Source organism: Haliotis asinina, chromosome 3 (assembly GCF_037392515.1).
Source record: "Haliotis asinina isolate JCU_RB_2024 chromosome 3, JCU_Hal_asi_v2, whole genome shotgun sequence".
Lineage (NCBI taxonomy): Eukaryota > Metazoa > Mollusca > Gastropoda > Lepetellida > Haliotidae > Haliotis > Haliotis asinina.
Genome location: NC_090282.1, coordinates 38,327,121 through 38,352,851, shown reverse-complemented (window position 1 = coordinate 38,352,851; position 25,731 = coordinate 38,327,121). Strand labels below are relative to the sequence as shown.

The window sequence follows — 25,731 nt, the reverse complement described above, 5'->3', positions numbered from 1 at the left end:
TATAGAAACATCTGATTCGGACTGATCTTACAGAATGCGTAACTCCTCTGATCCTCAGTACCTCATCTGCAGTCATGGAAACATTCTAACGAAACATTCCAACGGGATATCTGAACCGATTTTGTATACTTGTAACAGAACATTTGATCTGATCGATTGAAATATATTGATGGATCAAATCTAACAAGATGGAATCTTAACTCATTTGATCTGATATCAGAAAAAAAGTCTTCGTCAAGACAGTTTGAAGTCATGCGTATGTGTCTGAAAGATAACAAAAATTACGATCAGCGATACGGCCTCTGTTCCTGTACTTCTCAAAAATAACAGGGTGCACTGTTGACAAGCCAAGGTTCATAATTGGGTAGCCTCGTGGTGAAAGCGCTCATTCGTTACGGCAAAGGCTCGGGTTCGATTTCCCATATGGGTACAATGTGTGGAGTCTATTTCTGGTTTCCCCGTCAGAATAAAATGCTGGAGCATTGCTAAACACATCGTAAAACCATACTCACTCACTCCTAATTCTCGTTAATATGCCGTAGTCCACTGTCTTCACTCGACGTTTGTTCTTACAACATCCAGTGACTACATGGAAGCGTCAGTGACTACATGGAAGCGTCAGTGACAAAATATCACAGAAAACAATAAATTCCTCACCACATGTTTTGAATACCAATCCATATTTTGCAAAACATTATGCAAAATGAATGATGTCGATACTAATCAATCGCAACCAGGTCTTGCGATATTGGACTAGTTGGAGATAATTGTAACACCATCCTGTCAATGGATTACAGCCAGACACAAAATAAAGTCATTATCCCGTCCCCGAAGACCTCAGCTATTTTCATATTGTTTATATAATTGTAGCTAACAAACGGGGCTACTCCGGAAGGGACGACGTAACGGTATGACGAGGCAATCATGTCAGTTGTTTCCACCTAATCCCCTCATCTCGCCAAATCTCGCCATCGTAGCGAATATGGTATGTTGTTGTCTCGCTGAGGAGACCGGAAGGCAAGCTTGTTATGGCGGCAGAATTTCACAGTTCTTCGTAGAAATAAACTGGAACGAACGGTTTGGTGTATGCCGATCAATAACCTAGCGCTTGGTTTCATTCTAGGAGAATCGACGAGATTCGTGCCAATAGTTGCCAGTGGAGACATAAAATGGAACTATGGTCTTTTTCCAACCAAAACCCAAATGTCTGGCCAAGTCGTCAAATGGACATACCTTGACACGACCTGAAGAACGGGGGAATCTCAACTTCCAGGAACGATAATCGACTTATTGCGAGCTATCTTTCGGGTATTTGTTTTTCGGATCGATATGTGAGAAGATACTTGTCCGTGATTGACTTCGGAGATATTTCTGGCTCAATTTGGCCTGTTTCGTCTGTGTAATTTAGATGTTCTCGAATCCCTGGCTCATTCACGTCCAGAAATATTCATTTGATTAGGATGTCAATAACCCTTATATTAATTTCATTCACAAACAATTGTTACCCTCAGGTCGGGAGTGGAGGGACTGCACAGGTCTGTGACAGGGTCATACCGAAATGAGATCCGCTTTCACGCCAAGGGTGTAATCTGATTCTGTACTTGCTTAGTAATATCGTGCTGGAGATTTCGAACGTTCGATACTCAGTCTCTGTAAGAATGTTATTCGCCTGGGGAGGTCATCGCTTTGTAAGGATGATTTAAGAGAACACTTCCAAGAAGCGAAGTGCATCGGTACCCACTTCCGCGGGCAGTCGGCCAATCTTCCCGTTAACAGGTTTATATACCGGGAGAGGGTAGCGGAGTTTCACAGTGAGAGAAAGAAATATTTCTCATAGATGCAATTATTTTGTGTGCTAGTTCATGTATATAGGTTATCGCAAGTGACCGTTTATGTTGTTTGAACAAAAGGGCCACAAACGAAATCGATCGAATTATCTGATTTTAAAAAAAGCTTAGTATTCATCTGGTCCAAATCAGACGTCATGTAACGTCTTGGGTGGTGGGGTAGCCTAGAGGTTAAAGCGTTCACTCGTACTGTGTATAACACGGGTACTGTGTATGAAGAAATTGTAGTGATAGTTACTTGTGTAACTTTTGCCCCAAATGACCATCACGTCAAAGGGGATTGTTAATAAATACTTTAATGGCATGAGGTCATTTGGTGTTATTTGGAAGATATTTGACAAAAAGTTGGGGTTGACAGACAATAACCGAACATAAGAACCCGACTGATCATATGGAGAGGACTGATCTAACGGAATATGTAGCTCACGGAATATTATAACGGAATATTCTGATCTATGGCATCGGGATATTTGAACTGATATTATCTGACCAAGATATTTCTGGATTATTCTTCTTTAATCTTTTCCATTCATTAGGAGAACTGCAATGCAGGGATCTGTAAGGAGCCTGGAACGTTGTGTGGAAAAAATAAAAGATTAATCCTGAACATATCTTAGTCACCTATAACGACTTCTAAAAGCAACTGATCCGTGAAGGTCCGGAGTAGAATAGGCTTTCAGCAAACCCATGCATGCCATAAAGGGCGACTATGCTTGTAAGAGGCGACTGGTCGCAACCAGGCTCGCTGACTGCACTGGTCCACTGGACTGTCTGGTCCAGACTCGATTATTTACAGACGGCCGCCATATAGCTGGAATATTGCTGAGTGCTACGTAAAACTAAACTCACTCACTCTGAATGACGCTAACAGACATCATACTATCTGTCTGTAACAGAACGTAATCTGGAATATATAAGGGCGGGCCGGTTCTAGCGGGATATCTTAACTTATTTGATCCGAAACACACTATTCTGGTGGAATATATTCTAGTTTGCTGTAGGAGTAAGACAAGAACATATCTTCCTTTCTATAAATAGACCGCTTCTCTAAATGTTCCGTTGTGTCATGGGACCCCACGTGAGTCACAGATTTATAACATGAGGAGGTTCAATTCATGGAGCTGTCACACCGTCCCCCGTCCTCCACCCCACTATTTTTTATTACTCTCTCTCTCTCTCTCGTACATGTATCTATTATAAACATAGGCATACCATCGCAACGCGAATTAAATCCCTCCATATGCCGATAGCGAGTTACCACGATACAACCTTGCTGTATCCGAAATGGTATTATCAGGAGACTCGGAACCTTCAATCAGGGCACATCACGTCTCCAGGCGAATCGGAACCATTATGCCGACAATCTGTGGAGTTAATACGGCTTCATACCCCGCCTGCTTGTACATATTGGAGTAATGCGCCCGTCTCCTCTCCAGACCCCCCATCCTGCCTTCCCCAAGGACGTAGGGTCAGAAGGTGGGGGTGAGGGGTCATTCCGGCTTGTCAAAGCATCAAAGCCCAACTCTGCATCCCCCACTGATAATCGATGGCTAATTCCATCATATGTCAACAACCTTTGCATTGCGTTGTATTGACTGTCGGCTCGCTTCGTCTGCGAGGCTGGGGAAAGATTGCATGAACAGTTTTTATACGTTCAAGGGCGTAGTTGAAATGCTGATCTCGATTTGGATGGGTATAACTGCCAATAATGTTACGTTTACCAAAACATAAAATCCAAACACGCTGAAAAAACGAAACCCCCGTTACATGCAGACTTGAATTATTGAATTTGTGAGCGTTTTAAAGAATATTATTGCTCTCTTATTTCCAACACAGATCAAAGTACCCCAACGCAGATTTTATATAAACGTTATAAAATCCTGCTCATTACCGCCATCCCTTCAATGCAGCATGAAATTACAAGATTATTGGGTCAAACACGTGCATGTTCAAACCTCGGTGCACTGGAGATAAGAACTATCCTGGTGCAGATCGTTTTTTTAAAAAAATGAACCCAAAACTCCCGAGCTAATGTTGATAGAGTTCATATTAGATGCATGCACTTCTTTGGTGCCAAAGAAAAGCGACACCCAGTACCGGTATGTACAAGCACCTGCGTGTTTTGGAATAGCTTCCTCTGCACTAAGTCATCGCTACTGAGGCCAACGTTGTTGACACCGCTCGATCTCGTTCTCAGAAATAGTCAGAAGCTGGTTCCGGGACCACTTGTGCCAGACGAGGAACTGTTATAACAACGTTTGGTCTGGCATCAACCGGGTGATGCGGGGAGTCAAAGGACTGCAGGCACAAAGACGGTAGATCAGTCCTGGAACTGCGTATTTGAATCGTGCCTTCCTAAGCCTTTCATGTTTGAGAATTGTATTATGCCAGGTGCTTATTAATTATACATAACCTGTTCTGTATTATGGACAGTGTGTCAACAGACAGACTACATGAACTTGATTGCAAGTTTGCAATATTCACACTGCCGCAGGGAGTACCGAATCGAGGACTGGGGTCAGTCAAGAATAACGTTCCATGCTGTCACAGAGGAAAATGACGTTATCAACCAAATGCAAAATGGACACGCAACCCGCTTTATCGGATCTTCAATTATCCAGTGAATTACACCCACATAATAATATACGCCCTTGACCAATTCATATTCATATCAGCTTAATGGTGAAGATGTTCGCTCGCCCCGCCGAAGACCTGGGTTCGATTCCCACCTGGGCACAAGGTGTAAAGCCTATTTCTGGGGTCCCCCATCGTGATAGTGCTCGAACACTGCTAAAAGCGGCATAAAATGTAACACACTCACTATAATCACTTAATGTAAATAAAATACCCTTGAACACGGGGATGGCTATTACGATAAGTACAGGGCCCACTTGCACAAAGCGATCTTAGCGCTACAATGATTGTAACGCCCATTCTCCAACATAAGCTTAAGATAGTCGCTAAGATCGCTTTGTGCAAGTGGGCCCAGGTCGGGATAAATTCTATGGAAGTGTCTCCGGGCATGGTATTAACAACCGTATCCAATGTATATTCAAAACGGGTATATTCTGTTTCGTTTTATATACAAAACTGGTAACATTTGAACTGTCTTTACTGTCTTCAGGACATTCAAATATATAGCTTATTGTCGAAGGCTGAATTTGGACTTACGCCAATCCGACTGATCGCAGTATTATTATTGAATGTTTGTAGGTCAATGCACATGATTTCAACCCTTATTGATTTATTCACACTGTGATACGTCTTGACACCCCTGCGTAATTCTATCAGCACTAGAGAGCACTTGTATATTGTTTTCAATTCGTATGGTGCTATCTGTTTGTATATTGCCGAGGTGATTCAGTCTCGTGCGTGGGGGCGTGGATTCTACATCTGCAGAGATCTGGACTTTGAATCAACTACTTCACGCTTAGTCACACTGTAAAATATCTGAGCACCGTAAGGATTCAGGACACACGTCTGACCCTTGTCTGCCATACAGACCCTGAAGCAAATATATCCCAGAAAGCCCACGCAAGTACCGAAAATGTGGCAAGTCTAGAAAATGTGGCAAGTCTAGAAGAAAATCCCGGGGCCCTTTAATTATATTTTAACAATTTGCTATGAACTTTTATAAAATATGCTCTGTTCGGAGACTAGTTGCTAGTTTAAGTAGACTCATCACCGCTTCTATGTATGTATAAGAGGCTGATCGTAAATGGGACGTCACCACTGGACAGGACTAACGCTAGGTCCCTGACCAGTATCCTCTGAATATATATTATTTGTATTGTTACAAATTAACCCATGTAAATTGAAAACAAGCCCCAGTGATCAGATCTACACGTACGTAATCTAGGGCCTAAAAGCATTGCAGGCAGGGCTAGAAAGATGGGAAAATGATGTGGTTCAGGGAGCATATGCATGAGACAGACTAACTCTTGACCTCATACCAGACATCATAGGTTTGTCTGGTTTGGATCTGATCATTTACTGCCCAAAAGACTTTGTTTAGTCTAACAAGGCTCTGGGTGGGATCCACCATTTTCGTACCCTCGTCTAGTCTGTCTCAAAGTCCCCGAACCACATTATTTTCCCTTCTGCCCAGTCCTCCCTGCAATGCTGAAGCCCTTAGGCTAGATAAAGCAAGTCTAGATTTCCTTACATTGAATCTACCAGCTGGGGTTCCTCATCACATTCAATGGGTTTGCTTGATACTACCGAAATTATTTATGTTTAGGGACTGAGCGTTTGTCTAGCCCTCACTGTTCACGCACAGTTACAAGGCCCGTGATTCTTGCCTCGTTTTATCCTCAATCTGCACACAGTCTTTCAACTCACGTATCATTAAGACAAATCGACCATCCTTATGCAATGTACAATTTACATCTGTTTGTCTGAAGCTGGCATCAGCAATCATAAAGGGAGGTTGTCATACTAGTCTATCTCACAGTTATCAGCTGAACCTATTATTGTCCCTATGACCTACCCTTCCTTGCAATGCAAATACCCTAAATGAAACATCTTCTGGTCTCCCTGGGGATCCGTTTCAAATTAAATGGGTTCATTTGTTACAGTCAAAAATACATAAATTCAGAGACTAAGCGTTAGTCTAGCAGACATACATATTGTCTTCTTTGCAGCTAGAGCTGTACACAGATTATCATACTTGGCACATATCTAGCGAGTCACACACGTCAGTGAATGGAATGTGTGCCGTTGTCTCATGTCCTTGAACGAGGCCATTGTGACCAGCACTTACATGCGGTGGTTTGAGACAAGAATTAAATATCAGAAGAAAACATCATGAAATAGTCTGTTAATATATATTGGGAACGACGAGACTGTCCGAAACGAACGAAATCAATACTTGCATAAGTCTTGTAGAGTTGTATATCAGTTTTCGGATATCTCTGTGGTTCCCGAACTGAATGGAAAACTAATGTATTTCCATATGACGTAGTATGCCGAATCGTTGTTTGGGGGAGTGATGTCGCGCCAGTTAAACCATGTCATTATTCAGCGTCGATCCTATATATCCTTTTAGTCATCATAACTGCGGATTCCCAATAAAAAAAAGCGTTCGTAACTTTACGACATGTCGTATATGTCACAGCCTTGACTTACGAATGTCGTAGAGTACCGATTTGTGGATTGAAACTTATGTTATCCAGTTTCCACCCAGTCCCCACATTAGCCAACCAATCCCCATTTCAATAACCTATAAAGACTTCCTCACACAAACCTCAAAATTCACATCATACCTATCGCAAAAGAAGGGTGAATATACTGTTACGCCGTTTTCAGCAAAACACTGATACCCAAGAACTGAGTGGTTTTGGGGTTTTTTTTATTAATTTTTAATGTTTTTTTTTACTATTAATATTGGATATTTATATGGCGCATATATCCATGGAACTGGTGCTTGCTCAAGGTCCTGGTATTTGTTTCCGTCGATCATTGGAGGTCAGTCTCAACGTCAGCCTCAACGTCACACTGTACTATCAATCTCACCTCCCCGGGGAGTATACAACTCTCGCTGCCACTAGGCACACCGAGTTTATTGTGGCTCTCTCATCCTAACGAGGTTCCCAATTCAACGCTGGGTGGACTGGGACGCATAGTCATAGTACTTTGTATTTGCACTCATGTGGAGATTCGGCATTCCCCGTGACGACTGTCTATTCAAATAAACTACTGAGCCCAGGGATTTCTTCTGTTTAACCCCGAACTGACGAAATCTAGACTTGTCAGTGTTATGGACATGCATGTGACTTTTCGGATTGATTTGCTTCAGCGTCCGTATAAGAAACGCGTCGATTCAACATCACACTCTCTAGCTCCAAACGAGCTGAACCAGCTGAGGGGGGACAGAAAGGAGTCAGAAATAACCAGCTGTGGGGGACAGAAGCGAGTCAGGAATAACCAGCTGTGGGGGACAGAAGGGAGTCAGAAATAATCAGCGTGAAGAAACAAACACCCCCCAACACCCACCCTCCCCACTTCCCACCCCCAAACGACTCACGGGTGTCATTATTGCGCAGGAATAATCACATCCCCAAATATGTTTGTTGGTATGCCAGTGGATTGACTCGTGACCTTTCGTTGATGGCACGCGAAGCCTGTTTGACGGCTGATTGCGCTTCTGAGAGAAGGGCATGCGATAAGGTTTGAACACATGGGGGCTTGGAGACAGGTTTTATTTCCAGTACAGAAAAAAACGACTGAATGTGGAGCAGACGATTTGTTGTTTGTTTATCTCATACTGGGCCGCCAGCGGAGCTACTGTAGTATTGGAGATGAGCTAGTGCCGGAAGACCGAGGTGTGGCTTTTTTGTTACGGAAAACATATGGACGAACTGGCAAAGGCAAACGAGACAAACGGAGTCAAGTCCGGTTCTAATTTCACACAACCCCATCCCACAGTTCACATATCATTCCATGTGTGCTGGCGATTAGGTGCCTGACTCTGAGGGTGCGGGTTCGAATCCCGGATGGGACTCAACAGAAAAAAAGTACTAGAATTTGTACTTTACTAAGAAAGTGAAATCCCAAATATGACATATGTTGTATCATTCCATGTATTAAATACATGTGTCGGCAGAATGTCAACGATGTTGCAAGTAGCAATTTTCAACAGAATCCCGTACACTTGTAATTAAAGATCTTCATTAAACGACTCCCATTTTTAGCTAAAGAATGAAGTACTCCGAGCTCTCGCGTCCGGGATGCACTGCACGGAGTGTTCCACAGCAGGTTACATTGTTGTTTGGCATGCGTTCAAGCAATTACCGCTATAGACAGAACCTAGTCTACATCATTCCGTGCGTGACACTACAACGGGGCATTTCCGGTAGATCCGACTCAAGAAAACTTCCATATCGTGCTGTGCCCAAACAACCTTGTGGCATAATTTCGGTACAAAGTGGCCACTGAACAAACGAGTGTCGGCCATGATTGACGTGTCTGTCTGGAGTGGTATTCCAGCACCTGAGTCAGTGTTCTCCATACGGATCGTGATAGGCCACCTAACATATTTAAGCCATGTGGTTCACATTAGCGAGAGTCGTACACCAAAGGCTTGTGATAATCCTTCTGCAGCACACCTATGATCGTGTGACATAAGCACCGTGGATTACAGGTTTCTGCCACATAACACAAGACAACGTTACAGGGTTTGAGAGATCACCTTATTTGGTACTGAGCACCGTTTTTAAGCCGCTCTTAGCATTATTCCAACAATGTCAAATGGGCATAATGATCGAACCAGGAACTGTTCATGAATATTCTTTTGCAGAAGTGTTTTTTTTTAAGACAAAAGCGTTCAGAGAATATATTAATCCCAGAAAGCTTGACACTTTCTGACTCAATCGTTGACTTAAGAGATCTTTAAGATATATTTCTTTTCAGGTTGTGAATAAGAAAAAACCTTAGATTCGGAATATATGTGATTTTCATTTGAACAAAAAAAAACAATATAAATTTAAAATGAGACCATGTGAGAACGTAAACTTGAGAAACTAGTTAAATTTTGGGCTTTCGCATTGCAGCAAGGTAAAACAATGTGGTTCATGAGCCTTGACCTGGGTGAGAAATAAAGCAAAGTCCTCCTTAAATAGGCACTTCATAAACAGCCAATGGAGATAAGCTGTCTGGCGTTGTCGGGATAAACAAATTTGAACACTAAATACTGGTGCTCCCGTTTCCAGTGATATGTTAGGAAATACCAAATATTGTAACAGTGTCCTTTTGAATACAGTGCATACGTTGTTGCTTGGTTGTTTAATTTCTACTTAACCATACGTCATCAATATACCACAATATATGGCTGTTAATAATCGAGTTGGGCCAGACAATCCACAGATCAACAGCATGAGCATCGATCTACGCAACTGAGATACGACGTGTGTCAACACGACCGTGAGGGCAACCATCCGATTCTGTTAGTCGCCTCTTACGACAAGCATGGGTCGCTGGAGGTTAATTCTATTCCGGATCTTCAGTTGGGTTTGCTGTAACAGATCGGTTTCTGTTTGTTAAGCGTTAACCACGTTTCGTTTCTTTAGTTCAGACAATGGAAACAACAATGGACAACATTCATGCTCTCTTGCAGCTAGTACTACGAATTAAGGACGACCTGTACTTAGATGGAAAAACTGGCCATGGAAATGACATGTAACTGAGGCAACACCCTTACGATAATCCGATACATGTATACATATGAACTGATGTTGGCAACATGAATCATGAAATTCATTTTCGGGGCCCAAAGCTCGAATTACACTATCATGATACAGTATTGATATGAGCGCATAAAACATCACTCACAAACTGTACATGAAGTTAGGTTCACCCCATGTCGCTGGCATTTCAGTCAGGTGTCTTTCGTAGCCAACGATATCAGAAAGGGCTGATCTTGTCCGGGTTGTACGTTGTGGGATGCGTCAACACCAAATTATAAGTCTCAACTTCAGATCAGATATGTGATATGACATAAGACTTTGGCGTACATTTTGACTTTAGCAAATTACACAAACCATAAGTAGAGCATGAGAATATTTTACCACGCATTTAGCGATATTTAAGAAGCATTAAAGCTTGGGGCACCAGCAATGGGTTTCACACATTACGTACCTACGTGAGCATCGAACAGGGCTCTTAGGCGTGACGAAGGAACGCCTCAAGGAAAGGGTACTCTCCACTGCCTCAAACAATATATAAAAATAAATCCAACATGAAGATATAAACACACAGCATCGCGGTTGCTAAATCGTCAAATTAATAATTCTTTCCATCTCCTTGCCAGCAGAGACCTACTCTGATATACGACCACCCATTGTTCCTATGACGCATCAGCAATACACTACCAAGAAAAATAAAAACCATTATTTAAAGGAAGAAAACACTAGCACCACACTAATCACAGCCGTAATGATCCATATTCACTTTACATATTTACACAACCATTATAATCATCATCACCCTGATCATAATGGATCATAATTAGCACTATCGCCTAAAGCACATGCTGAAACGTCACCCCTAACTTCCCTGGAGTCAGTCAACATGATCCTTCATCCTTCTTGACGACAAGAGGGTACTGAAGTGGGTCCTTAAACTGCCATTACACTCGCCCTGCCGGACACGCACATAATCCGCCGATGGCCCTAAATAATTAACTTTCCATGAATATAAGAGGAATTCTAAATATATGACTGAGCAATCAATGGCAAGACTTCAATTCCACATCGATCATATTTTATTAGTCACCTATTACGGCCATAGCGGTATTGGGACGGGAGAGGGTGTTTGGTTACAAGGAAAATGACGAGTTTTATGCGACGCAGACATAGATCTATGTGTACGGAATGGGTGTAGACAAATACATAAATTATGTCTCCAGGGACGCATGATAATACTTACTTTTCAACATTTGTGACGAGAGATGTAAAGTTCATGTAGCTAAAGTAAGCACTAAACCTCATTAAAATGCCTGGTACATCATTTCATTACCTTTGGGGACACTCGTATTTCACGGGGACGGTAGGGTAGCCTAGAGGTTAAAGTGTTCACTCGTCACGCCGAAGACCCGGGTTCGATTCCCCACATGAGTACAATGTGTGAAGCCAGTTTCTGGTGTTCCCCGCACTGATATTGCTGGAATACTTTTAAAAGCAACGTAAACTTGAACTCATTCACTCACCCCTATTTCACGACCGGATTCCTTAAAGTCCTCAGGACTCCAAATTTTGGTGTTCGGAGTAAAACACTGAAAGGGACTGCTCATAATCTAAGGTCATACATTTTTAGCCTCGGTGTGTCTTGTGTCAAACCTGGACGATCAAACTGTGTTAAATTAAACACGAAAAGTCGTGTTACGCCAAAACATGTTTACAACGCATTCAAATCCTAAAGGAATACATAGTCGTGCTCTATCAGAACACGTTAATGGATCTACACATGCAATGAGCTATGTTTCCACAGTAGAAAAACAGCTCGAACTCAAAATCCCACCATCTTAACACTTTTTTTCGATATGAAACTTGTATGAATTCTATAAACATGCTTAAACCTTGAACAGGTTTATGGGAAAGTGCATATCACTGTAAACAGTCTACAGAAAGTATACATGTTCTGAAGCCGACCATGTCAGCATAAAGTGCAAGCTATGATCGTTTCGGCAAAATAGATAAAATGTCACATATATTGAAATTCGATGATGCGTAATATTCATAGGCACTTCTATGGCACACATACTACTTGCGTAGATCGAAGCTCACGCTGCTTATCACTGGATTGTCTGGTCCAGACTCGATCATAGAAAGACTGCCGCCATAGAGCTGGAATATTTGTGCAAAACTAAACTCTTATTTGTTTCATTTTTACCTATATATACGTGTGTAGTTTCGTTTGCATTCAGCTTATGTTGGTAATGTTGCCAACTTGCCAAATGCCTATATGGCGGCAGTCTGAAAATAGTCAAATAAAGACCACACCTCCCAGTGATCAACAGCATGAGCATCGATTTTCGTAACTGGGATACGATGACGTGTGTCATCCAAGTCGGCGAGTCTGCTCACCAAATCCCGTGTGTCGCCTCTTGCATGGGTTAGTGAAGACCAGTTCTGACCCGGTGATGGACAGGAAACGGTTTCATGCTGAAGTTGATACGGGAATTTGTATTCTGTACCTAAATAGCAACTGTTTCAACGGCTGTTGTCAGTATATTAACATTTTGATAACGTTTTTGGTCGAATTCAATATTTAAGTGTTTACACCTTCTGTCTAACAAGATGCATTCTTTCTCCGTTTACACCTTCTAACAAGATACATTCTTTCTCCATGTGATTCGCTGCTAATACTCACACGATATTTAGCTCTGTCATGCTGCCATGATCGAATATCGAATTACTAATGAAGCCAACACATTTGAGATAGCGAGTGAGCTACAAATGTGATAATGTAAATATTGATGACTGGCAGAAGCCGTAAATGACAATACGTAGTAAATGCTGGTGTTTACACATTGCACTGATGATGGCAGTCACGAAGGCGTGACAGTTACCAGAGAAGTACTTCCTCCGCTATGATCAACCGGTAGACTGACAATTAACTAGTCTCTCAACATAAAACAACATGTGAGGTGTTACTACACAGGCGAATAAGTTTAGTTTTACACCTCTTTTTGCAATATTCCAGCAATATCACTGTAGGGTACACCAGAAATAATTTTCACACATTGCGTCAATGCGGGGAATCGAACCCCGGGTCTTCGGCGTGACAAGCAAATGCATTAACCACTAGGCTACACCACCGCCCCTTACTACGAGAACAAAGGTTTTAAGGCAGCGTTACAGCACTAACCCATCGGAAAGGCAGAAACACCAGTTCTGAAGCCAAAATACTAGCGAAATATCAACCTAACCGTAGGACGTTAGTGATACGTATATCCGAAGCACTTTGTAATGTGTGTGTGAGTTCAGTTTTACGACGCACTCAGCAATGTTCCAGCCATGCGGCGGCCGAAGCACTTTGTAAACCATTGATCTAGGTTAGCTTATTGATTTAGTCACAGGAAGCCAAATAAGAACTATAATGCATTAAAACACCCTATTCTGGGGCATGTGTTCAGAAACGCTTTAATAAATGTTTATGCGAGTGTTTTTAAGCAATATTCCAGCAATATCGTGACAAGCAAATGCTTTAGCCATTAGGCCACCCCATCACAAAAGGTCAAACACTTGTGCCACGTGTTGTATAAATGCACTGGGCTATAATTAAAGTTCACCTAGATCCCTCTATAGAATCAACGTTACCAAATGAGTCACCTTAGCATTTAAGCCTACCTGAACTCAAGAGACATTAATAGTCATAGGACGCTAATAATAGCGTCATTGTCCCGTGTGAATCACGATGGACGCATTTTGCGCAACACATTCTTGCTATTTCGGATGCCGGTTTGGTCAATTCTGCGTTCTAAGCTCGGAAAAGACACACCTTGCTCACAACCTGTTAAATGTGCGGTACACAGTCTGTGGATGAGGTGACAGGTCACGCTCACCTTTTCAACCAGAGATGGGGTTGTAAGAGACAGTAGGCGGTTTAGCTGATGTTATAAACATTCTTGCTTAGAAGGAGACTTGAGGTGCTAATCAGGTGGATTAGGTCCACTGCTGTCTGTAATTTTCGTTCACTTGATACAACGCATTGCCTGGTCAGGAGTGAAAAGTGATATTTATACACTGCTGGGGCCGATGGAGCAGAAAGTATAAACCTGCTTAGGGATAAATACGGGAACTTGGTGAGCTCGAGGTGAGTGTGGCAGAAAGGTTCTAGTGCTTCAAGACATCATGGCGGGATTGAGATATATCATTATTTTAGAACACATTGGACATGGTATCATAATAAATTGGGATTGATCATATTCTGAAAAATACAGACGGCAAATCTGAATTGATTCATAGTTTTCCGATACATGATTAAGATTTTGTTGCTTTTGTTTTTTGTCAAATGACATCAACGTGACGTAGGGACATTAAATTTACGTCTACCAATGCTCCATGTTTCCTCGATATAACGCGTAAAATTTGATTACAGAACCACAGAATACGTGCGAGACTGGAGAGGATTTGCGATTCGAGTTACAGGTTGTTTTGATACCTCGTGATACTGCCTTGCTCTAACAGCACCTCGACTAAACGGGAGGAGGTCAGTTTCATCCGAGTTGAGGTGCAGGTATTTTTCAGTTACATCAAATCATGTCGGTTCGGTGAGGGAGGACAGTTCTGAGACGACAACCTATCACCACTACCATATTGTTTAATCTATGTAATTAAATATTGACAAGAAGCTTTCGATGTCGCTCTAACTGTATGACATCGAATTTCATAGAAACCACATTGCAAGGTCAGTGAAGAAATAGGAGCATGATCGAGAGGCTTCGCTGCATACCGATGTTCTATGACTTCTCCACAACACTGTTCTGTGATTTCTCCACATCGTTCTATGACTTCTCCACAACAAAGTTCTATGATTTCTCCACATCGTTCTATGACTTCTCCACAAGAAAGATCTATGATTTCACCACAACATTGTTCTATGGCTTCAACAACACAACAACAATATTCTACGGCTTCACCAACCCAATATATTGGTTTCATCACAACAATGTTTTATGGTTTCACCAAAGCATAGTTCTATGACTTCGCCACAACAATATCATATGGTTTCAACACACGAATCTTCTGTGGTCTCACCACAATATTGTTATATGACATACCACATCGATGTTCTATGGCCTCACCACGTGGCTCAAGCACACGAATGTTCTATGGTTTCAATATATCGAAACATGTGAAAAATGGCGCCCATCATCGCTCATTATTCACAGTTACAAGTAACCAAACGTATTCGAAGGAAATACTAGTCTTGCAGAACGCAGACAAGCATGATCTCCTCACCCACGCAGCGCTATGTGAAGTAGGACAGTGATGTGGGTTGTTGCTCTCTGGTGGTCCTTATTATAAAGCGAGACCATAAATGACAGACAAAATGATTGACTCGCTCAAGTGTTTAACCATGTTCGATTATCCAATATAATGTACAGTCAATCTATACTGATCAATACCCAATAGAAATTCGAACAGAGAGGTGGGGAAGTCCAGGTGTTTCGCTCGTCACGCCGACAACCCCGGTTCGATTCCCCATCAAAGCGTGAAACAGCCCCTCTGACATTGCTTTAATATTTATAAAACCGGCGTAAAACTAAACTCACTCACTCACCCGTTCATAACCACATCATCCTTTCTGCATCCACAACCCGATTCTGCTGGCACGACAGTAAAATAAGCGGCCAATGAAATTACTCTGATAAGAGAGAGAGACAAACGTGCAAACGTGATTATGACGTCACGTTCGACACGAAAGTACATGAAAGGAAATGAAAGTGTTCCTGACTGCCGTTTCATATTGTAACAGGAGCAGTGATGTAGTGGATAAAGCACTCGATCGTCATGTCGACGACCCGGGTTCGATTTCCCACATTGGCACAATGTGAAAAGCTGATTTCTGTTGTCCTCTGCCGTTATATATTGCTGGGATATTGCTAAAAGTCGGGTAGAAACCCAACTCACTCACTCACTCATATTCTGGTGCAATATTTTATATTTATTACATTGGTCCGTTAATAAATAATTTATTGTGGACCAGGAACTGCAGTAATTGGCATAGATCAACCAAACCTGACAACCAGATCGTGTTAGTCGCCATTTTTTCTACAAGCATAGATTGCTCACGATAAATCTAACTCAGATCGTCATGGGTGGTTGTGAATGGATAAAACATTCCCCTTAATATCGAGGATGACCTGTACTCTAGCTCTTGTGAAACGAATCATGATTTGTTTAACCCAGTTCTGCGCGACGGAAACAGTTCCGGGGCTAAACTTAGAAAGTCGTGGCAAAAAGCCATTATGTCGTCTTAATATATATTTGAAATCTGGAAATAAACAGGCGTGTATTTCTGTAATTCCGTTACCATGTAAATTAGAAGCGTAATCATCAGCTGATATCATGTGAAGGAAAAGAACAATATGGTGTTTATTTCACAAAAGGTTTCAAGAAAAGCATGTGACGCATTTATGAACTTTATCTGATGAGCATGAAGCTGTGACTGTAACGAGAATACATTCTGCCTCTTCGTTAAGTAATCACCATGGCAACAGGTGTGCTTCGTGCCGGGGTATCTGGGACGGTAATACTCGTTGGCCGCGCGCCTAACACTACAGGAACTACAAGTTGATGTCGCGCGATATGACTTGAGTGTAGCTCTATTACATTACCACAGAAACAGTTGAATGAGGAAATGACAGTGGCTTCTTGAGGCAAAACTAATCTCAAGGACATGAACATGAAGTCTCGATATCCATTATTCACATTGATTTAATGACGTGTGCTAGTTTACTGTCATGTTTGTCGTTCGATTTCAACCACACTGGGTGACATATCACTTATGTGACGTCAGGTAACAAAAGAGGGTCACGTGAAAGTACTTCCGTTTAATCTTTGTCGTAATAGAGACAGGCCTCCCATAAATAACAATAGCGGAAAATTGCAGTATTCAGTTTATAAATCATTGGGAAAATCCTCAGAAATATTTGACAGGAAGTGATAGAAATACATAATAGGGTGTTGATGTCAGTGAGGAACAACCCGTCAGTCACGTGATTAAAAGCTTACACTACTACTTACGTAATGAAGCGTAATGTTAAACGCGCACAATGGATGTCTTGGGGTCGTGACACAGTTTGCTTTCCACATAACATAAAATTCCCGAGGGGTCAAGCCTGCCTCAGGTTAAAATAAGCTTTTCAAGATAGCTAATATTGTCCGACAGCGTTCATTAACGGTAAGTCAATCGTCACGCCTGAAGGCAAATCAGGTTTCTAAACCTAAATGAAAATGACACTCAAACAATGTGAGTGATTAAAGCTGACAAACGTTATAAACCTCGGCTTAAAGCTTTGTTTTACTTCAGAATGCCATTTGGTTTAAATATGTGTCGGTTTGGTTTGATTTATGATGAGGTGTACAAGAAGATGCATTACGACATGTGATTTAGTTTCATCTGTCCTTTTGTTCAAATCATAACGTTGTTTAATTAACACCCTTCACCTAATCAAACGTGTTTAAGGCATACCTAACAATGTGATTCTCAAATTGAAATTAACCTATGTTTGTGTTTATATTTAGCTACGTATATAATACGTATCCACACTGCACAAATTACTCAAATTAATGCATGGTGCTTTGTGCACTCTATGCACACAAGTAAACTCTGCTCTCTCCATAATATAGCTGCAAGTCCTCTGGATAAGAAGATACTCTCATCTACCTTGTACCCTGTTTTGGGGTTCGCCTGTAAATACATATAGCTAACTGTCCCATCACCATCCATGCTTTTTAATAACATGTTTTAAACATACTTATTTCCAAAATTGGAACCGGATTGGTAAACAAGCTGTATGCTGCCTATCTGAATACAACTATATTTGAATATTATTGTACATTGAACTCCAAATGCCATGGATAGTGGCCTTGAAAGTAACAAACGTTTGTTCTGTATACATATATACTCAAATTAATGCATGATGCTCTGTGGACTGATACACGACACAGGCGATAAGATACACAACCCATGCAATCGATGGTAACAAACAGTCTAAGTGACAAAAGACTTGACATAAACTCGAAAAAATACGAAAGTATGTCACCAGGTGAATCTGGCCCATAACATATCAGATAGTCCTTGAAGACAGGACTAAATATTCTACAGCAATACTAAATACATTGAAATATTAAATCGTGAAGTTTTACGTATTGTAGGGTCGGTGAGGTAGTCTAGTGGGTAAGGTTCGTCACGCCGAAGACTCGAGTTCGTTTCCGCTTATGGGTACAATGTGTGAAGCCTATCTCTGATGTGCCCCACAGTGACATTGCAGGAATATTGCTGAAGGCGGCGTAAAACCTCACTCACTCGCTATAGGTAGTCTTACCACTGTGAGCTAAACTTAACTTGTATATATAAAGTGATAACATCAACACAGTAAATGATTACACTTCTCTGCCACTTATTGTTCACCGGTATCACATTACACTGGTAAACAGCTGTTTCAAAAGCCTCACGTCATTAGTCAATGGTTTATGCACATATAATCTATAATCTATAATCTATTGCAAGCCGTTTAAAACGTACTTTAAAACGTACTTGGCATTACTTATCGTGTTTTGTCAATGAAAAATACAAGATAATTGATGACAATCGGTCTTGCTCTTTTACGAATTACTGGGAAAATGATCCTCAAAATGAAAGACTGATTCATGATAATCACAACCGTTGGGTTGCTGCACAACAACCGTGTTCTGAAAGAAGTACAGAAGAAGTTGGGAAAATTGTGTTACCTCAAACAAACGAATCCATTCGACAATACTTACTTTGTACAACGTGTTGCAAAATAACACTTTCTCTTACTCCAGTGAATATGCTTAAAAGTGATGAACCCGAGTTAGGATGTAGTTCAGGTTCAGAAATCATCCCTGAATTTATCAGAATTACTGACACACAGAACACTTACTGATAAGATCCACGTCAAGAGGCTAACACACGTAAACAAAGTGTCGCTCACATTCTGATGTACTATAACGTACCATAAATCTTACACAATAAAAATAATAATAATAATATATGATAAAAATAATAATAATACATGATAATAATAATAATACATGATAAAAATAATAATCATGCACGTTTCAAATTTCTGACGATACCTGTTGCAAGGTAATTATGATACATGTATGAAATGTGTGAATTAGGGCATACTGTCAACCTTGAACTGTTCCCTACAGCGTAATGAGGAGCCGTACATATTCGGTATGTATATTCCAGTTCCTATATACCCAGGAGGTAATACTGAAATAGACTCTGTTATCATCGTCAAGGTGAACGTGACAGCTGTCATCAGTCATCACTGGATCTCAACACTGATGACACCATAAGGTCAAGGAGTGAAAGGACAGATCGCCGAGGGAAATAGGGGAAAACTGCACAGAGTTGGCTAAACTAGTGATTGGTATTGTCAGCATCTCGCAGTAACTGTTGTGTGAGTGTTTACGCCGCTTCTATCAACATTTAAGCAATAACACGGCGGTGGACACCAGAAATGGGCTTCAAACATTCTACCCACGTGGGGAAACGAACCCGGATCTTCGGCGAGATTACTGGACGCTTTAACAACTAGGCTACCCCACCGCCCTTCACGGTCTGTACATAGCACGTAACTGTTCACTCAATGGAGAAGGATTGAAGACGAAATCCTCCTTGTCGAAGTAAGGATCTTAAGACCTACCAGACTAACGAAAGTCTATAAATATGTAAAAACTATATAATTTTGACAGCATCAAATAATCCCATTTAAATTAGAAAGGAGTCCTTGAGAGAAAGGAGATCCTGTGCTTGAAGAAATCTAGACTTGCTTCATTAAGATCTTTAGACCTGCAGGGGCAAGAACCGCCAGACAGAACAAAGCCTATCATGCAGTAGTGTACACAAAACCCACAATACAAACACACGATACAGTTACAGGAACAGACAGTGAGTGGAACTGGTGTGTATTGTCATGAGTACTATACACTGAGATTAAAATATAGGAAATACACGTGGATCAAAATTGTGTAAATATAATACAGAACGATATACAAGGTATCATTGTTGAAATATATAAGCCAGTTGACCAACACGTTGGCTATAACAATATAGACTTACCCCATGTTTATATCTTCAGTATGTACTCCAATTCCGATGATAACAGTATCTTCTGTACAATACAGTCCGTACAGAATTCACAACACACCACACACACACACACGTTAGCTTGCCCGTGCGGTCACTTTGTATTGCATGTCATACGTTTAACGAGAGAAATATGAGACTCACGCCCCCGGGGACGGGGGATGGAGGGGTGGGGGAGAGATTTAGTTCCGTGTCTACCTAAGGCAGGATGACGTAATAATCATCCACAATAAGGGCGGTAGGTTTCGCCTACCGGCCCTGATAATGTGTAATCTAACTTGGGTCACGCTGCATATTAATCTCGTTTGGTTATGGCATGCGATAGGTGTTATTTTCATCACGCTAACTAATGTTATCACAAATGTTCTCCTGAAACAGAGGATATAAATTAACTCACTGAAATGATTTTAATACCACTCTGTCGGCTGGTTTGTGGAGCATGTATTCGAGGCACGATTTTCACCGCTCGTGGTTTATTCAACAAGTGCTTCCATCTTGAATTTCACACAGACAAACGGCAAATATATCCGTATACTACAGTAAGCATTGACACAGTTATTTTCCTTGGGGTGTGTCTATAAACATGTTTTCAAAAAGGAAGGAAAAAGGAGAAAGGGCGGTTCATTGTAAATAACAGTGTTAACAAATATCATATTTCAGGAGAAGGTTGACATCAGGTAATCAACGGTTATTTCCCATGAAAACAGATTTCATGATTTCGTTTGAAATCTTGTAGTACAGTGTCGGGCAAAAGAAAGTGTTCACTTTAAATGTGTAATATATAAAAGACATATGCGCAAAATATATACATACGAATTTTGTATGATGGTTGAAAACCGCCGATAGAACCCTGCACACGTAAGATCCGATACACAAGTAAGATACTTCTTTAGATTAAGCCAGCCTATTGCATTCAACTGTTCTATAAGACGGCACCGCATAACTGTGTACGAGTTAGATGATTGCATTCTGTACTGTATTGTACAAATTCCCGACCATAACATGACTAACAATATCACATTGTCAATATCCAGTACGCGCAATACAGATTGCATAAACATCAGCTATAAATTTCAACATTCATCTATAGGATAGTGGGAAATGCAAAAATACCACACTGGGAACTAGGTTAGATATGGCCCCATCGATCTATGCTTGTTGACAGAGCTGACTAAAATGGTTGGGGCTCTATCTCGCCGACATATGCACAAGTACGTGTCATGGTACCCTCCGTGTGGGACTTTGCTCATGATATCAGTCACTGGTTGGTTGATATACACAATGCTTGAGTGAGTCTGGTTTTACGCCGATTTTAGCAAATTTCCAGCAATATAACGGCGGAATCAGACATGGGCTTCAGACACTGTACCCAAGAGGAGAATCGAACTCGGGTCTTCAACGTGACAAGCGAAAGCTTAATTATAATCACTAGGCTACTCCCAACGCCCTGATTATTTACAGACCGCCATCGTGTAGCTTGACTGGAACCTAGAGCGTAGTTCAACGGAACTGCTGGGTGTGGTGTAATCAACAAATAAAGAACAACAAATCTACAGACATGAACGTCATTGTTTATGTTAAGACCATCAGCCTTGAACTCAACACATATACAACACAAAGCTTTTTCATTTCCATATGCCCTTTTGTGTCCTGATGTACATTTACAGCTAGAGAGATACAAACCTGAAGGTATCACAAGAGGAATTTTACCCACGAGCTGGCTCTTAAAATGCCCTGTATAACAAAAACCAATTTGAAGCAATATTCAATCAGAAAAGATTCAGAAAATGTCACTGTCTCTGAATTACAAGTACATCGTCTGGTAATTCACGGTGCATCACGGATTACCTCGTCAGCATACTTACAGCTAAACCCGGCGAACTTCACCGCCCACAGCATGTATACTGTTAATGAGAACATGCAGACTCTGGAAGGAAATCAACTGGTTTCTTTCTTTTCCATTTGATAATAGAAACTCCGGTTCTTACCACTGCTGGCGCTATTAAAAATAGGCGTATGATCCAAGACGAGACGATGACGTCATACAGAACTAATTACGAACTATGTTTGGGCTTAATTTCAAATTTATGTTCAATGAGAATTCATTTAATATGATGCTGGTGAAATATAAGATCTTGAGCGAGAGCCAATCTAAGAAACGTGTTTGTGCAAAGACTTCAAGGTCTTTACTACCAAGCACCCCATGAGACTTGGGTAGAGAAACTAAAGCCTGTAGATGATGAAACAGACATCAGTGACAGCACCACATGTAGATGGCGGCCTGCGGCGGTCACTCCAACAGGAACTGGCGGCCTCGGTGGCACCACCGCTTCCCCTACTCAATTCCCGTTGAGACGTACCATCACCGTTTACTGAATAGACTTGTCACTCCATATGAATACAGCTCTGTTGGAGTGTGAGACAGGGTGACATCGGAAACAACTCGTTAAGGCGGTGCAGAGTCATCAGTCTGAACGTGTTAGTTCAGATTAAATGGCACGTCTTGGTACAAACATATCCCCCATGCCGCCCGCCCCTTCACACGCACGCACGCACGCACACGCACGCACACACACACGCACGCACACACACACACATTGTAACCACCATTCAGTACAGCACCACTTCCCTTACCTGAAAATTCCCCGAATAACCGGTTACTCATGGAACTTAATAACCATAAAACATTCAGTTGTCAGAAAGATAAACTGGTTCAGTCTTGATGGTCTTTGACTGGCCATCTAACTGAAATGAGCTGAGATGAGGCCAAAGTGGTATGTATAGATTTCAGAAGTGCGCCACTTTGCCTCCAAAAAGGGAAATATTGCCGACAAACCTAGAAACTAAATCAGGCCAAATTGTGATCTTGAACCCTTCACGACAGGTTTCTCATGAAAAACGAGGAGGCAACTGCATACTGTAAAATGTGGTACCTTACTGCTTGACAAGTATTAGATGAGCCCTGACCTAACAAATGACCCCAACTTGCATATATGGGAACCCCCTCCTGGACAGTCCATTTGAAACAACAGGGAAACAGTCCTCGTCTAAATATTGAAGAGTTCAATTTCCACGTACGAATTGTGTCGTGGTGGCGTTTTACTGAACTAAATCGGTCTACGAGACACGTGTTAAACAGTAGCGGTATTGATGATTGACGGTCAGCATGTACTGGACGTGCTTAATCTACATGTAGCAACCAAGTGTACTCGTCCAGATTGCTTGCCCGGTCTGCGTGTCACAAACGCGTTCATTGCGCTCTAATACTTGTCAAGCAGTAAAAGACAGGAGTGACTGAGTTTAGTTTCAAGACGCACTCTGCAATATTCCAGCTATATGGCAGAGATCCGTAAATAATCGAGTCTGGACAAGACATTCCACTGATCAACAGCATGAGCATCGAACTCGGAACCCATGGTATGTGTTAACCATGACAGCGAGTCTGACCACTCAATCCCGTTAGACACATCTTACAACAAGCACGGGTTACTGAAGATCACTTCCACCCCGGACCTTCACGGGTCTTTAGAAGACAGAGCCACCCGTGACCCCGACAATACACTGGTGTTAATCAAGGTTTACACACACACACACACACACACACACACACACACACACACACACACACACACACACACACACACACACACACACACACACACACACACACACACACACACACACACACACATGTGTGTATGTATCGTCAATCAGTGTGGCGAGACAGTCGTGTAAGATCTAAGGTCGATAGTGGGCCAAACCCAGTTGGAGCCCCTATCATGGATGCGCGCTTAGAACACCGTGAAAGAACCGTTAGGATATCATCCATATCGCCCGCCAGATTGTGTCACTTGTCACCAACAGGCACGACACTTGTGTCATCTGAGGAATCACATCCGCCATGCAGTACCCGTGAAAAGCACTGATCCAATATCCGGAAGTAGGTAATTCGTGCTTGCCATACATGTAAACCTCTCCCGGGTCCGCCTTAATAAATTGATGAGTCTCTCATATCGCCGAAGCCTATTGCAACAATTTTGAATGTCAAAACGAGTGTGAACTTACTACTGTACGAACTGTATTGATATCAACACTGCAACAGGTACGGGTGTCCTGAGTTGATTTTTTTTCTATTTTTTTTTTTTTATTTGATAACCTTTTTTTTTCTCGTGTCACAAACAAGAGTATTAGAACTGAGAACTTGCCCAATGTGAAAGTAGCTATGTGATTCTGGTAAATCGAGTATAGCTGGAACATCCTTTACAACCGGTTTTTATATTTAAAATATCCACATTAGTTCAGCATTGTCTTTCATGGAACAAGCCATAATTGAAGTACGCTTGTACCTAATACGCAAATTTCAGAACAGACTGTAAGCAGTTATAAAACATTACAAGTGATTATACAGGATATCATAAGACCAAAGATAGTTAACCGCCAGTTAACCTACAATGATAACCTAACTGCATCGACGAACGCATCTACAGCTTAAGTTCGTACCTAGAACTCGGGGCATTCTGCAAAGGTGCATGCTCACACAGAGCCCAGTGTAAATAGAGATAAACGCAATTAGCGCCATATGATAGAATACACGCCTACCTTTGGAATCAAGTGATAACGACCAGATATATAACCTGCTCATTCGATGGCTAATCGGTCCATACAGCAATCAGCCCTTTTCTGTTCGGATAAGGCTGGTAATGAACATGTCAGAGCATATATTTTTTGCTAGTCTGCGGCACCAGTTGTGCGAATGAATATAGATTTACGCCGCTTTAAGCAATTTTCCAGCTATATCACAATGGGGATTATCAGAAATGGGCTTTACACATTGTACCCATGTTGGGAATCGAACTCGAGTCTTTAGCGAGACGAGCGAACGCTGTAACCACCAGGCTGACACACACACCCCTCCCCCCCACCCCACCCCCATCAGAATCATCACGTGCTTGACAACGACATTAGAATCTATGTCGAAACGTCTCCTTTACAGAATAAAGAAGTTGTATACCCATAAACATAGTCCTCACCCTTCAACTTACAGTAATATCAGCAGGATCTCAAACAAGAGCGCAAGGACAAAAACTAACGATATCATATGCATAATTACATTGAAGGCAAAGGACGGAAAACTAGTCAAACCAGTGGTTGACATAATGAGCATTGATCAACTCAGTCGGAATACGCCTTCTTCAGTCGCATCTCACAACTGACATCACACGCGAGAAGAAATCTAACACTCCCACGCCAATAGGTTTTACATGGACTCGTCGTATACTCTTGATATTTGAGTAAAATATAATATGAATTTGGTTTATCATCGCACTATAAGTGAGCATGTCGGCCATAAAACTTTGTCTAACGACAAAAGAACTAGCCACATCTGCAACAGCTGTAACCGCCGTCTCCCTATGGCGGAGTCTGTGGGAATGGGTTTTACACCAAGTAACCATGGGGAATCAAACTCAGGGACAATCGAACGCTGCAATTACTAGACTATACCACGGTCTCCATAATTCAAGACGAATTGTTACCC

At 41.6% G+C, this 25,731-nt stretch overlaps 1 protein-coding gene across 2 annotated transcripts in view; it reads right to left on the bottom strand.

Annotated features, from left to right (window-relative positions):
- Window positions 1–25,731, bottom strand: part of LOC137277947 (solute carrier organic anion transporter family member 4C1-like) — a 57,046-nt gene that overhangs the window by 20,086 nt on the left and 11,229 nt on the right. The gene's annotated exons all lie outside the window — the stretch shown is intronic.